Genomic DNA, 13,368 nt, shown 5'->3' on the forward strand with positions numbered 1-13,368 from the left:
ATTCAAGACCCAATAAATGCTGAGAGCACAGGATTTAATTCCATAAAATTTTACTAAATGCTTTTATCATGTTCTCTGTGTAGTTAAGAGGTGTTAGATAACTCTGGAAATGTGGAAGTCAGGATTTGTGCTGGAAAAAAGGCAAAATTTTCTTTCAAAATTTAGCTTTGAATTAATTAGTCATTGATTTTATGTGCATGAGTCAAAGTATAACAGATGTTAAGTAAAATTGGAATGTTTCAAACCTTTTCCTCTACATGTTTTTGACAAATTTATAAAATTGCACTTATAAGTATAAGAAGATATTAATGCTAAAGTCTATTTGTTACTTCCACTTAGATTACATTAATGCTTTTTTCCATATTTATAACTGGAGAAATTGACAATAAAATAAAATTTCTTTTAAAATCATACTATTATTTACCAACTCATTCTTATTAAATCAGCAACTTACATGAGAGCACCGAGGGCCAGATGTTTTCACATCAAGGGAAAAGTGCTTCAGTTTATCACTCGAAAAGGCATATGCCAAAGGGACCAAACTTTCTGCAAACAGATCACCTAAATACATTATATTGTTACTTCATATTTTAATTCTGCCATCAATGAACATCTTTGATTTAATTTTGGCCCTTGTCATTGATGAAGTTCACCAAGACAGGACTGGAAGGCTGCAAACATGAAGAAATTGTTAGGAAAGGGAGAGGCGAATTCCCCTGATTTGCTCCGCACACACTGGAGGCAAGCATTGAAATACCACACTGTACCATATTCACTTGGTCTATTATTACATTCACTCAAAAGTACAAATAAGAAACTCAAAAGAGCAAAATTAGGCATTTTCAATAGATAGAGAAGTCATACAGGAGAGTTATATTCACCCAAAGTGATTTCATAAAGCCTATCCTCTTTAATTATTAACTCTGATTCCCTCCAAGGGCACCAACACTGTCTCGTGGACTTTTTCATGTCTTCTCTGCCCTGATATCTCAATTCAAGCCATGAAAGCAAGAAACCAAAGTCCCAGGACAGATTTGGACTTGTTGGTGGATGCCCCTCTCTCTACTGCCAAGGCCAGCCTCTTTCTGTAGCTCTGATGCCACCCTGATGCACATGATCAGGGTGAGCCCCTGGCTCCACACAACATGGGTTGTCTCCTCAGCCAGCTCTCCCACACTGACAGGAAGTACATCTCCACCACGGTCCCAAACATGGCAGCTAACTTCCTGTCCAATACCAAGACCATTACATTTTTGGGCTGCGAGATTGAAACTTTGTGTTCTTGAGTCTTGGCAGATGAAAGCCCTGCTGCTGTGAGTCATGTCCTACAAGTGTTATTCAGCCATCCTTATATTTCTAGATGAATTTCATGACTGTTTTCTTGAGGGGGATTTTCATTAGAATTGCATTAAATCTGTATAGTGCATTTGGTACTGTGGTCATTTTGACAATATTAATTCTGTGTATCCAAGGACAATGTAGATCTTTCCATTTTCTAAGGTCTTCTTTAATTTCTTTCTACGTCATGCTCACGAGCAAGAAAACCCTTGGCTGCATGCTCACAGGTGTTTGGAGCAGTGTGCCGTCAGCTCTTTAACACACGCTGTACGTATTTTAGCTTCCGTTCTGCAGGTCCCCACACATCAACCACTAGGTCTGTGAGGTTCCATCTCTGCTGCCCCTGATCTGTCAGGACATGACCAAGTATAAGTACACAGTCATGGTGAGTGGAATTTTGATCCTGCCACTTCCATTTGTGGCCATTCTAGCTTCCAGTGCCTGTGTGCTTGTTGTCGTAGTCCTCATGAGCTCCAGCAAAGGACAGACAAAAGCTATTTCCACTGCTCTTCCCACCTGGCCTTGGCAAGCCTGTTCCATGCCACCATCCTCTCCACCTATACCAGGCCACACTCTTTGCATTCCCCTGCACAGGACAAGTTGTGGCTACATTGTACACCATGATCCCACCTCTTCTGAACCTGTTTATCTATAGCCTTAGGAATAGGAAAGTCATGGGACTGGGAGGAGACTGTTGGGCTATGGACACTGGTGCAGTCATGTGACTTTAACAATCAGGCACTGACTGAGGATTCAACACTGTAAGAGCTGCTCCTGAAAACTGCCAGGAAAGGGGCAAATACAGGATTTCTACATAGCAGCCTGAGAAACAGTGCTTCCCACACTTGCTTAACCCTGAAAGCAATAGAATATGACTTTGTCAACTCGGAATACAACTTTGCCGTAATGCCCACCCATAGCCATTAATGTTTTGGATTTTCCTTGTTAGTGTTCTGAATAATTGATAAGAAATAAAATTTACCAACATTTGACATAAAGATAATTTTAATAATGTCAAAAGTAATTATATATCTGATTGAATGTCACACAGTATTTGTGCATCAGGACGTCATGTGGAACCTATTCATATGCATACTTGTTTTACATATCACTTAAGATGAACTTAATATAAACTGGAAACTGGAGAAAGTCTGTGTTCACCCACATTCTCCTCAGCATGCTCCTGTGACACCTCCAGAGCTGAAGCTCAGGGCTCCAGAGGGCATTCTCTCTGGTCTTTCTGCCAGCAGCTGGGGCCAGTGGGGAGCTGCACCTGGTGACCCAGGGCCATAGTCATGGAGTTCAGGTGCCTCTTCAGGCTAGCACCACCCCTGGGACACTGGGGGCTGGCAATGCAGGACCCCATTCTGCAAGCCTTCATGCTGTTTTACTTCCCAAATGGAAAGGATTTTCTCATAATCCATATAATTTTGAAAACTGATAAACTACATCTCACCCGGCATCCTCACAATTCTTCCCTTTGCCCTGTGGGAGTGCCACGGTTGTGCCCTGATGATAGGCAGCTCGCCCTCACTGTAACCAAAGTATACAATAAGAACGACTTTGAGGAGAAAAAGCTTGTTTTTGCCCTATGGTTTCAGAGCCTCAGTCATGGTGGGTGTGAAACAGGAGGTGAGGAGGAGCATCAGTGCTGAAGGGAGAAAGGGAGCAGCAGAGGAGCACTGCTGACCCCATGCAACCAGGAAGGATGGAGGAGGGGGAGAGAGAAGGGAAGGAAGGAGGGGGAAGGGGGATAGAGAAGGGAAGGAAGGAGGGGAGAGGGGAGAGAGAAGGGAATGAAGTAGGGGCCCAAGGAAGACGAGCCCTTCCAGGACATGTCCCCAGACACTTACCTCCTCCAGTCATGTGCCACCTGCTCAGTGTTGCCACTGTGAGTTACCATTAAACTAGGATGGGCTGGTAAGGTGACAGCACTCACAATCCAGGCATTTCACTGCCTATCCCTGCATTAGCAGGAGCTTTGGGGAAAACTCATATCCATAGCAACACAGCTGTGATCCATGGAAACAATTGTCCACAATTCTCCTTCTCCTCCTCCTCCTTCTCCTCCTTCTCCTCCTCCTCCTCCTCCTCCTCCTCCTCCTCCTCCTCCTCTTTTTTTTTCTTCTTCTTCTTGTTTTTTCTCCTTCTGGAGTGAACCCAGAGACATTTAACCACTGAGCAATATTCCCAACCCTTTTAAAATAATTTATTTAGAGTCGGGGTTTCTCTGAGTTGCTCAATGCCTTGCTAAGTTGCTAAGGCTGGTTTGGAACTTGCATTCCTCCTGCCTCAGCCTCCCATGTCATCAGGATTACATGTGTGAAGCACCTGCCCAGCTCACATGGTCTTTCTTGTTATACACTGTAAACAAACTTGAAAGAAATCTCATGGGTTTTGTGTATTTTTTATTTTTTATTCTAATTTATTATACATGACAGCAGAATGCATTACAATTCATATTACATATACATGGGACAATTTTTCATATCTCCACTTGTAGGCAATGTATATTCACATCATTCATGTCTTCTCCATACATGTACTTAGGGTAGTAATGTCCATCCAATTCCACAATCTTTTTTTTACCCCCTTGTGCCCTCCTTCCCCTTCCCTCCCCTATGCCATATCTAGAGTTTGTCTAATCTTCCCATGCCCCCGCAGCCCCACTATGAATCAACCTTCTTATATCAGAGAAAACATTTGGCATTTGGATTTTGGGGACTGGTTAACTTCACTTAGCATTATATTCTCCATCTCCATCCATTTACCTGCAAATGCCATGATTTTATTCTCTTTTAATGCTGAGTAATATTCCATTGTTTATATATACCACAGTTCTTTTATCCATTCACCTACTGAAGGGCATCTAGGTTGGTTCCACAGTTTAGCTATTGTGAATTGTGCTGCTATAAACATTGATGTGGCTATGCCCCTGTAGTATGCTATTTTGAAGTCCTTTATGTATAGACCAAGAAGTAGGATAGCTGGATCAAATGAGGGTTCCATTCCCAGGTATTCTCCATACTGTTTTATGTATTGGCTGCCCTCATTTGCAGTCCCACCAGCAGTGTATGAGTGTGCCTTTTTCCCCACATCCTCGCCAACACTTATTGTTGTTTGTATTTTTAATAGCTGCCATTCTGACTGGAGTGAGATGAAATCTTAGAATAGTTTTGATTTGCATTTCTGTAATTGCTAGAGATGTTGAACATTTTTTCATGTATTTGTTTATTGATTGTATATGTTCTTCTGAGAAGTGTCTGTTCATTTCCTTGTTTTTTTTTGGTGTTAAGATTTTTGAGTTCTGTATATATTCTAGAGATTATTGCTCCATTTAACGTGTGTGTGGTAAAAGTTTGTTCCCAATAAGTAAGTTTTCTATTCATCTCATTGATTCTTTTTTTTTTTTTTTTTTTTTTTTTTTGCTGAGAAGAAGCTTTTTTGTTTGAATCTATCCCATTTATTGATTCTTGATGTTAATTCTCTAGGAGTCTTATTAAGGAAGTTGGGGCCTAATCTGACATGATGGACATTTGGGCCTACTTTTTTTTCTAATAGACACAGTGTCTTTGGTTTAATTCTGAGGTCTTTGATCCACTTTGACTTGAGTTTTGTGCATGGTGAGAGACAGGGATTTAATTTCATTTTGTTGCATGTGGATTTCCAGTTTTCCCAGCACCATTTGTTGAAGAGGCTATCTTTTCTCCAGTATATGTTTTTGGCACCTTTGTCAAATATAACATAACTCTAAACATGTGGGTTAGTCTTTGTTTTCTCTATTCTGTATCATTGTGTATCATTGGTTTTGGTGCCAATACCATGCTGTTTTTGTTACTATTGCTCTGTAGTATAATTTAAGGTCTGTTTTAGTGATGCCATCTGCTTCAGTCTTCTTACTAAGAATTGCTTTATATATTCTGGGTCTCTTATATTTCTAGAAGAATTTCATGACTGTTTTCTTGGGGGGGGATTTTGATTAGAATTGCATTAAATCTGTATAGTTCATTTGGTACTATGGTCATTTTGACAATATTAATTCTGTGTATCCAAGGACAATGTAGATCTTTCCATTTTCTAAGGTCTTCTTTAATTTCTTTCTTTAGTGTTCTGTGGTTTTCATTGTGGAAGTCTTTCAATTCTTTCATTAAGTCGATTCTCATGTTTTTTTTTCTTTTTTACTATTGTAAATGGGGTATATGTTTCTCTTTGAGAGAATTTGTCACTGATGTACAGAAATGTCTTTGATTTAGGTATTGATTTTGTATCCTGCTACTTTGCTGAATTCATTTACTAGTTCTAGAAGTTTTCTGGTGGAATTTTTGGGGTCTTTTAGGTATAGACTTATATCCACAGAAAATAGAGCTAATTTGGGTTCTTCTTTACCTCTCTCTTTAATATCTTTCATCTGTCTTTCATCTGTCTAATTGCTCTGGCTAGTGCTTCAATAACTATGTTAAATAGAAGTGGTGAAAGAGGGCATTCCTGGGCTGGGGATGTGGCTCAAGCGGTAGCGCGCTCGCCTGGCGTGCGTGCGGCCCGGGTTCGATCCTCAGCACCACATACCAACAAAGATGTTGTGTCTGCCGAGAACTAAAAAATAAATATTAAAAACTCACTCTCTCTCTCTCTCTCTCCTCTCTCACTCTCTCTTTAAAAAAAGAAAGAAAGAGGGCATTCCTGTCTTGTTCAAGTTTTTAGAGAGAATGCTTTCAATTTTTCTACATTTAGAATAATGTTGGCCTGGGGCTTAGCATAGATAGCTTTTACAATGTTGAAATATGCTCCTGTTATCCCTAGATTTTCTGGTGTTTTGAACATGAAGCAGTACTGTATTTTGTCGAATGCTTTTTCTACATCTACTTAGATGACCATATGGTTCTTATCTTTAAGTCTATTGATGTGATGAATTACATTTATTGTTTTCCATATGTTGAACCAGCCTTGCATTTCTGAAATGAACCTTACTTGATCGTGGTGTACTCTTTTTGATATGTTTTTCTATTCAATTTGCCAGAATTTATTGAGAATTTTTGTATCTATGTTCATTAGAGATACTGGTCTAAAGTTTTCTTTCTTTGATGTGTCTTTGCCTGGTTTTGGAATCAGGGTGATATTGACCTCATAGAATGAGTTTGGAAGTGCTCTATCTTTTTCTATTTCCTGAAATAAATTGAAGACTATTGGTATAAGTTCTTCTTTAAAGGTCTTGTAGAATTCAGCTGTGTATCCATCTGGTCCTGGGCTTTTCTTGGTTCATAGCTTCTGATGGTGTCTTCTATTTCATCACTTAAAATTGATCTGCTTAAATTGTGTATATCATACTGATTCAATTTGTACAAATCATATGACTCTAGAAATTTGTCAATGCCTTTAATATTTTCTATTTTATTGGAGTACAAATTTTCAAAATAATTTCTAATTATCTTCTGTATTTCTGTAGTGACTGTTGTGATATTTTCTTCTTCATCACATATGTTAGTAATTTGAGTTTTCTCTCTCCTTCTCTTCTTTATCATGGCTAAGGGACTATCAATTTTATTTATTTTTTCAAAAAAACAAACCCTTGTTTTGTCAGTTTTTTTCAGTTGTTTCTTTTCTTTCAATTTTATTTATTTCAGCTCTGATTTTAATTATTTCTTGTCTTCTCCTGCTTTTGGTGTAATTTGTTCTTGTGTTTCTAGGGCTTTGAGATGTAATGTTAAATCATTTATTTGTTGACTCTTCCTTCTTTTAAGGAATGAACTCCATGCAATGAAATTTTCTCTTAGAACTGTCTTCATAATGTCCCAGAGATTTCAATATGTTGTATCTGTGTTCTCATTCACCTGTAATTTTTTTAAAAATCTTCTTCTTGATGTCTTCTGCAACCCATTGTTCATTCAATAGCATGTTATTTAGTCTCCAGGTGTTGGAGTAGCTTTTATTTCTTATTTTATCATTGATTTCTAATTTAATTTCTTATAATCTGATAGATTGCAGGTTAGTTTCTCTAATTTTTTATGTTTGCTAAGAACTGATTTGTGGCATAATATATGATGCATTTTATAGGATTCACATGGTGCTGAGAAAAAAGTGTATTCTCTTGTTGAAGGATGAAAGATTCTATATATGTCAGTTAAGTCTAAGTTATTGATTGTGTTATTGATTTCTATAGTTTTTTTATTCATTTTTTATTTGGAAGATCTATCCAATGGTGAAATATGTGTGTTAAAGTCACCCAAAATTATTGTGTTGTGGTCTACTTGACTCTCGAACTTGAAAAGAGTTTGTTTGATGAACATTGATGCTCCATTGTTTGAGGCATATATATTTATAATTGTTAAGTCTTGTTGGTGTATAATTCTCTTAAACAGTGTGTAGTGTCCTTCTTTATTTCTTTTGATTAAATTTAGTTTGAAGTCTACTTTATTTGAAATAAGGATGAACCCCTGCTTGCTTCCACAGTCCATGTGAGTGGTATGATTTTCTCTGACTTTTCACCTTCAGTCTATGGATGTCTTTTTTTTTTTTTTTTTTTTGAGATGAATCTCTTGGGAGCAGCATATTGTTGAGTCTTTTTTTTTCCAATCCAATACGCTAGTCTATGTCTTTTAATTGGTAAGTTTAGGCCTTTAACATTAAGGGTTATTATTGAGACATTTTAATTCCCAGTCATTTGTGTATATTTTTGATATTTAACTTTACTTGGTTTCTCCTCTGATTAGTTTTTCCTGTAGTGTAATACTTCCCTTTGCTGATTTTCATCATTGTTTTTTATTTTCTGTTTGTGGAATATTTTGCCAAAGACGTTCTGTAGTGCAGGCTTTCAAGATGTAAATCCTTTTAAATTTTGTTTATCATGGAAAGTTTTTATTTCATCATCAAAACTAAAGCTTAATTATGCTAGATATAAGATTCTTGGTTGGCACCCATTTTCTTTCAGAGCTTGGTATATGTTGTCCTATGATCCTTGGCTTTGAATGACTGGATTAAAAAATCTGCTGAGATACAAATTTGTCTCCCTTCAGATGTGATTTGATTCCTCTCTTTCGACTTTTAAGATTCTATCCTTATTCTGTATGCTAGAAATTTTTATTATAATGTGCCTTGGTGTAGATCTGTTGTAATTTTATATATTTGATCTCCTGTTAGCCTCTTGTACTTTGTTTTCCAATTCATTCTTCATGTTTGGGAAATTTTCTGATATTATCTCACGGAAGAGATTGTGTATTACTTTGGTTGGAAACTCTGTGCCTTGCTCTATCCCAATAACTCTGAGATTTGGTCTTTTTATGCTGTCCCATAATTCTTGGATGTTCTGTTCATGGTTTCTTACTATCTTCACTGTGTGATCATCTTTATTTTCTAGATTGTAATATTTGCCTTCATTATCTGACATTCTTTCTTCCAAGTGATCTAGTCTGATGGTTATGATTTCTATTGAGTTTCTTATTTTGTTTATTGTTTTCTTCATTTCAAGGGTTTCCGACTGTTTTTTTTTAATATTTATTTTTATTTCTTTTTTTTGGTGTAGATGGACACAACACAATGCCTTTTATTTTTATGTGATGCTTAGGATGGAACCCGTGTCCCGCCCCTGCTAGGGGAGCGCTCTACCACTGAGCCACAATCCCAGCCCCTGTTTTTTTTTTTTTTTTTCAGAATTTCTATCTCTTTCTTGAAGTAATCTTTTGCTACCTGTATCAGCTCTCTTATGTCTTTGTTGGAGTAATAAGTTTTTGCCTATATTTGCTCATTTAGATCATTCTTTAATTCATAGATCATTTTAATTATGAACCTTCTGAACTCCTTCTCCTACAACTTTGTTTTCCGTGGGTTCGGTTACTATAGCATCCTGGTATTTGGGGGGCATTTTCCTCCCTTGTTTTTTCATGTTGCCTATATGTCTTCCTTTCTTGCAGTGTGGATCTGAGATGTTACAATTTCTACCCTATAGTCTCGTAGCGCCCTTGCAGATATTCTGTACCTCACATTGGTGTTGGGCTTCCTGACCCTGCTGGTGTTCCTCAATGTATGCTACTGCAGCCAAAGTTGGTGGCGGCAATAGTCAAGGTAACTCAAGATAATAGTGGAGGTGCCCCAAGATGGATGCAATGTCTTACAGAAATGGGGCTAAAAAGGTGAGCCTTACACTTATTTTGGGATGCCTGCTCTGAGACACAGCTGCTTCTAGGCCCTGTCTGTTGTCAAAAGGTAAGGGCTACTGCATGGTAAAGGCTATGACAATGTCTGCAGTGTTCCAAGATGGAAGTAGATTAGGGTTGGGCTTCCAGGTGAAGGAGGGTGGTGAAATTGGTTACTGTGTATGTCGGTGTGGGTGGATCTAGGCCAGGCCTGAGCTCCTGCAATGGTCTGCTGGTATGAAGAGGCAGTCCTCTGCCAGAGCATGAGCTCCAGTGGGTGTCTGGCAGTGGCAGGATGGACCCAAGCTTACTGTGAGCCTGGGTCCCATGCAGGTTGGTGTGGGGGGATCTCCAGCACCATGTTTTTAAAGGATAACTGTTCTCCAACACGCTTTTGCCACCTTTGTCAGGTGTCAGATGGCTATGACTATGGGGTTTTCTCTGTGTCAATGCATCATATTGTTATTCTTTGAGCAATATCTTAGTGATCATTCTTTTAGTTTTTTTCTTAACAAAGTAAGATTTTATTTTTTCTGATTCTGATAGATAACTGCTAGATATAGCAATCTTGGCTGGCAATTTTTTTCTTTTAGGAATTTTAGATATTGTCCCTCTTTCATTTTAGGGTCTAAGTTGAGAAGTCAGTAGTGAACCTTACTAATTTGCTGCTAAAAGTGATTTAACATTATTCTCGTACAGCTTTTCTTATTTTTCCTTAGTTTCTACATTAGACATTATGATTATGATGTGTCTTAGGTCACTTCTGTTTTGATCTTTTCTATTTGGTGTTCTTTATGCATTCTGTATATGTATTTCCATTTTATATCTAAGGTTTAGAATGTTTTCTGCTATTTATTTTATTGAAAAAGTTTTTAATTATATCAGTCAACATCTCCATCTTCTCTTGTATCCCAATGACTCTCACATTGGTTCTTTTGACTTCGTCTCAGAGTTCTTGTATGCTGCCTCTTTAAGGGTTCAAATTGTGTATGAATTCTCTGATCATAGCCTTTTAGTTGTTTTTATTTTTTCATTGCATACTGAGTGTTCAAGTTCATATACTCTGCTTTCAAGACCTGAATTGTGTCCTCAAGGCCTGATTATCTATGTGATCTAATCTGTGGGTGATACTTTCAAGTGAATTTTAACTTGATTCATTATAAGCTTCATTTCCAGTACGGAATGATTTATTTTCAGAATGTCTATTTCTTTATTGAAATTATTTTTTTACCCACTATATTTGTTCTCTTAGTTTGTTCCTTTGATTATCTTACTTTTGCAATAGTCCTTCTCTGGAATTTTATCCTTTTCTATATTTACGGGTTCCTTGTTGACAGTGGGGAAGGGTACAGTTTGGGTAATGAAATATTTCTGGAGGCATATAGTGTCAATGGCTGTACCAAATGTGAGTGTGCTAAATGTAACTGAATAGTGAAGCAAAAATTGATTGTTATTATAAGTTGTATTTAATGTACATTTTACTACCATTAAGGGTTAAGAAAAAAATAAGGTTAATCTATACCCAGAGGATCTCCTTCCCAGTATAAATATACCATTTTTGTTCAATTAGATGAGACTATGGAAAGGAAGTCTAAGAACATTCAAGGTATTATCTGTAATTTTTAAAATGTAATATTGAACATTTTCTAAATAATACATCATGAAAGTGAGAAATGCTATCCCTTTTTACCCATTTTAAAACATGAAGATATTTTTGTGATTTAATAGTAATTTCTGACATAAAAACAATTTGAAATTAAGTGTAACCAAAAGCAGATTAAAGACTATTCCCTGAGTAACACCTTCTAATGTGTTTATTTTAAATATATTGCTTCAATTTTGATGAAGTATATTTTCTACCAGATGATTCAGAACTGAAGTACTCATATAGACACATTATTGTGATGCAATAAATTATCAATAATACATAAGACACTTGAGTAGTAGCATTTGTTTCTTTTCCATTTGAACTGAGCATTAACATGCCTGGGATACATGTTTTTTAAAAAAAAAAAAAACAGAACTGGTTCCCATCTTGGCAAAAGGCCAGTCAGTCAGTGCTGGTTTTGACTAACTTTTGTGGGCAATGTCTCAGTGGAGATTTCTGAGAAGCACCACACACATACAAGCACACACAGATGGCCAACTTCTCTCCATGTAAATTTGGGTGATACATGGTTGCCCCTGAGTCTTCCAGGAATCATCTCAATGGAAAATAAAGGAATAAAAGATGACTATGGACATTAGTTTGAAAATATTAAAAAACTTTACCTAGAAAATGAGTTGACAATGGGTACATGCTAGGAGCACTCTCAGCTACCCAATCCAGGAAATTCATGGAAGAAAAGTAAGAAGAAAGGAACATATTATAAGGGTATTTTTATTGTATTATTGAAGTTGAGATTATTAGATTAATTAACAATTGCCACTTACAAAATACTAGAGAAAGTAACTTGCAAACTTAATTTTTTTTTTTTACCAGAGAACTTTAATGAGACAGATAAGCCCACAGTAGATAGATGATACATGTAAAGAAAATAAATAATGGTACAAAGAGACAAGGTGCAGAGGAAAGAAAATGGCCATGTGTATTTATACCAATAGGTTATATTAGGTCATTAGTACCTTAACTATATTACTGTTTATAGAGTATCAGTAAGGTTGCTAATTCTGCAGTTACATTCCACAGTTACAATATGTAATGTCAGGAGCTTTGTGCAGCTCTTTTTTTTTTTTTAAGAAAGAGTGAGAGAGAGAGAATTTTTAATATTTATTTTTTAGTTCTCAGCAGACACAACATCTTTGTTGGTATGTGGTGCTGAGGATCAAACCCGGGTCGCACGCATGCCAGGCGAGCACGCTACATCCCCAGCCCCTGTGCAGCTCTTAAGAAAGTCCATTGTCTAAAGTTTCTGTTAGGCAGGCAGATCCAGGAGCACCAGCGCGTGGTGAAACACTGCAGTTACCTAGAAAGCAAGTTTCTTTATTCCCAGGAGTTATGTGCCTAAAATCAAGTTCAAAAAGTAATAAAATTCTTAACAGAGCTTCTTTGTGAAGAACATTGCTACAGTGGCCAGGTAACCCATGTCTTTTACATGGAAGTTTCCCAGCAGCCAGGCATTCTGCATCTTTGCACAGAAACTTCCTAGCAGCCAGGCCTCCTATGCCTTTGCACAGAAACTTCCTAGCCACCACACATGACACAATCACAAAGTTTATCAGAGACCCCAATTCCACACACAAAACCCCGACCGCTCCCCCTTCTTGTTTCCTAAGGCATTTTGGGTGAATGATATTTGTTTATTCTTCACTCTGGTTTGACTACCCATTTGATACCCAGGAAGCTGAGAACACTGGGTCAGCATCTTGCTTTTCAGTCAGGAGCAAACAGGCTTGTGTTTTTTGTTGAAAAATGTTGGTGCCTCTAAACCATTGGCATGGAAAGAACACATAGGAGGGGGACTCCTCCTGAGAGACAAAGTGACACCAATCTGTGCAATGGAGAGATGTGTATGATTGGGACAAGTGAGCATGAGCTCACAGATATGTTATGAGACCCAGGGATGGCTGAAGCCACAGATAATACCAAATCCTATACAGTTTTTTGTACACATACATGCCTATGATTACCCTTTCTATAAAACCTGAAAGTCCTACTCAGCCCCCGAAGCCAGGGCTAAGGACATGATTCTCTTGTCTTCCTGGTGTACCTGCCCTGATCAAAGTCTTTTCCTGTTTTTCATCATGACCTTTTCTGTTTGGTTTTGGGATAAACAGACGACCTGACCTATGGAATCACCAGAGTCAGGTCTCTGCCTAGGACTTCCCTAAAGGTAGAATGTAGAACATCTACATTAAGCACAAGGTGCTCATTTTATTTCCACCACACATTGCTGTCCTAGAG

At 37.6% G+C, this 13,368-nt stretch overlaps 1 pseudogene; it reads left to right on the forward strand.

The window, feature by feature from the left end:
• Window positions 1-2,063, forward strand: part of LOC144256562 (olfactory receptor 2AJ1-like) — a 30,616-nt pseudogene extending 28,553 nt beyond the window's left edge.
• The last annotated feature ends 11,305 nt before the right edge of the window (window positions 2,064-13,368 follow it).

Source organism: Urocitellus parryii, chromosome 1 (genome assembly GCF_045843805.1).
Source record: "Urocitellus parryii isolate mUroPar1 chromosome 1, mUroPar1.hap1, whole genome shotgun sequence".
NCBI classification, from domain to species: domain Eukaryota; kingdom Metazoa; phylum Chordata; class Mammalia; order Rodentia; family Sciuridae; genus Urocitellus; species Urocitellus parryii.